We start from the raw sequence: 3649 nt of genomic DNA on the forward strand, positions 1-3649 counted from the left end.
TACCCTCTTATCTTTGATTATAGCCCAGCCATATAATACATACAATAATGAGATTAAATATAATATTATTTACAAAAGTATCAGTCTTACCTACGTATAAATATATATCTTAACCAACAAAAACACAAAAAATCCTTTATAATTTTATAAGTACTTATAATAATACTACACACTCAACAACACAATGCACACTTTCATTTCATACACCTTCCATATACCTATTCTTTATCTTTCTTTTTCTCATTTAATGTTCTTAATACTTAAGGTTTCTTTTTTTTCTTTTATCACTTAAAACTTTTTTTGTCTTTATTCCTTTTATTATGTAATAGGTACTTAGTGTTTCTTTTTGTTTATAGGATCCGACTGAAAACCAGCGTTGCAGTAAATTTACTGCAACATTATGCTGAGTCGAGACTCCTTTTTAACATCACGCTGTCTTTAATGCCAATGTAAATTAATTTAGTTAAGAAGTAATGTATCTAGTTAGGTATATTAGTAAACTATTAACCTACATATTTTATGTTTCATGTTTTGTGATGTTAAATAAATTTTCTCTCTCTCTCTCTCTCTCTCTCTCTCTCAATTAGCTGACTTTTCAATATAAGCTATACAAAAAAAATGTGCAATGACTATCGGTTTAGAAATTCAACTAACTCAGTATGGAGACGTTAACAAATTGAGCTAAATAACCAGTTAGTGACTTACAATCAAATGCAGCTCACTTGAGTGTGAAACATTTACCAACACATGTCCACCACCTAACTTTCTACTCCTTTAAATTCAATGAGCACTAGTTAAAATTAATTAAGTCGTCTTATCCTCTTCGTTTCAAAGGTTAATTAGGTACCTTGAATTTTGCCTTATAATTTTGGTATCTCAGTCTAGCAAATTTTATTAGAAATTTCACCTTGCTACATCCGTTTCTGTGAGCTTGTATGCCTGGGAGTTTGAGTTAGTCAATTTATGACGAAAATGTATAGTTAGGTAAGCTGGCTGGTCTTACACTATGCAGTCAGCATCAATAGCAGCCGTTGAAACAACGCACCAAAAGTATCTACCATTCGGGAATTCGTTCCAAATAGAGATATATCTCTAAAGTTCACGTCCTGAAGTATCTGTTACATTATTATTATTATTATTCTATATACAGGCACTTGTTGACTGATATTGTTTTGTTAAGCTATTAGAAAATGGTAGACACTTTTTACACCTAGTCTTATCCGCTATACTTTTGATGCTGATCATAGATATTTCCATAGAGTAACTTATACTAGAGCGGTACTGTCATAGTAAATTTTGTAACCCCAGTAAATTCACTGCCATCTGTCGACACACTTTAAAACTAAAAATGAAGATTTATAAAAATACGATAGAATGTATTTAAATATAGATAAATGATTTTGTTTATTTGCATTAATTATTTTTATGATTTTCACCCATGTTCTTTCACTGATATGCGTTAAAATTGTTAAATAACAAACGAAACCGTCAACGCCATCTATACGACTGTAGGCCAAAACTAGTAGCGCCCTCTGAACGAGAATCAAATTTTCTTGATTTTCGAGGCACGTTTTTTCCTTAGACTGTATCTATCTATTACGGAGTTATATCTATCTTTGATATTTCTTAACCCGACATACATAGCAAATTCTCGAAATCCAAAACAAAGCGGCAGCAGCTGCTGATGTTATTAGTCCGGCGACCACCAGGGACCTGTAACTTTTTTTACCTGGGGTCGTTAAAGCGATCGGATTGCAGCTAGCCTGGGGGAATGTACTATACCGAAATACTATACAAGTTTGCGCTCACGAGACATCGTTTGAATGGGTCAACCTAATCTGGGGTATGTCAGTGAAGATCACGTCTAATAATTATGACGATTAGCTTTATTTATACTCACAAACACTTATACAATAATGAGTACCCTCACACTTATACTGTAATGACTACCCTCAATGTGCAAGTGTGATCGAGATGAAGAAAAAATCATAGTGACGCAAGATAAACAACATAATTCTAATGACCAACCAATAACAATGAATAGCAACACTTTGGAATACGTAACTATTTTTTGTTTTCAAATGTTGAAGGTTGAAGCAGAGCAAGTGGATCTCGTTAAATTATTTTAATGAGGATTTCCTTCTACGGCACTGGGTCGTGAAATCATTAAGCGATGTAAATATTCAGTTGAAGAAGGAATATTTTTTACCGCATCACGCCTAGGGAACATACATTTCGTGAAATATTTTTTTTTCAGACTGACCTAGCGCCAAACTAAACAAAGCTTGTACTATTATGTTTTATGCTAGCCGACGATATTGTACCTACATTAAAAGATAAATTATAATAATACATATAAGTTATAACATAGAAATAGGTAAATATCCGTAATAAACAAAAAAAAAGACCTTACGGGTTTCCCCAGGATCTCCAGCTCCATAGGCAGGGTCACTACTAAGCTAGGATAGAAGGCCGTTAGGTACTTACTAACAATTCTTCAGAAAAAAGAGTTTGTTTTCCCGACTGCACCAGAAAACCTAATTTTTCTTAATTTAATTTTTCTTGTTGATTTGGGAATTGAAAATATCACTAAACAGTAACTTTGGCGAATGTTTTGCTTTCCGACTTTATGTGACTGTATTAGTGTGTGCTACTGCTACCTTTGTCAGGTGAAAAGTAAATTTACCGCCTAGGAAAAGCTTTGTCTAAGCTATAAAATACTTTATGACAAGGCAATAAGAGCTATGGTATTTCAGAGTTGTTAGTAATATTGGCGTGTTTGTGTATAGGACTGTCTGCATTTCCACTATAGAAATTCTCTCTGTTTAGGTACACGTGTTTGGAGCCGTTTTAGCATAGCCTGTGTTCAGTCAGGCTGTGTATTTCTGTTGCTTGCGAAGCCCAGGTGATTCACGGTACTAGTGTGACTTTGATTTCGAAATCTGTAACAACTATGCGAAATCGTATAACGAGTTTATATACATTTGTCTGAGTGTTCGATCGTCTGGTAAAATTAGAATAACACCCCAGAAACTATGTGCAGGATGTTACTGATTTTGTGCCTGTAAATTCTGGCGATAAATCGCATAACAGTATTTTGTGCAACAGGTATGTACATAATAAGATTTCTTATAATTCAAGGGCCAGTTACAAAACGAAACGAACTTGAGCTTTGTGAAGACAGGCGCGATAATTTTAAGACGTAATAATGTACCGTTGCACACAAAAAAAATTCTAAGACATCAGCAAACACCTAAAATTAGAAATAAAATCAAAGTAAATATAGGTTTGTAGATCTTTGCCTAGAAGTGAAAAAAAAAACGGTTGCATAATATTGTATGAATATCCTTAAGAATGCTGTTAGGATATTTACTTAATAACACTGCGACGGGGCCCCGCGCGCCGCGCTTCTTATGAAGTTGATTTCGATCTCACTGGCAGTCATTTAATGCTGAAAGAGTGCTGGATTAGAAAAAAATTAAGTATTTGAGATCAACGTCGCAATATTTGATATGTAGAACGTACCAATTCTAGAAAAAAAAAATCAAATGCTTTTGTTTAATTAGCGCTCAGACTTGTAATCTCGCGTCCTAATTTCATAAATCTATTTTTATTTAACCCGATTGCTGGGCACAGCTGTGATAATGGG

Source organism: Cydia strobilella, chromosome 10 (assembly GCF_947568885.1).
Source record: "Cydia strobilella chromosome 10, ilCydStro3.1, whole genome shotgun sequence".
NCBI lineage: Eukaryota > Metazoa > Arthropoda > Insecta > Lepidoptera > Tortricidae > Cydia > Cydia strobilella.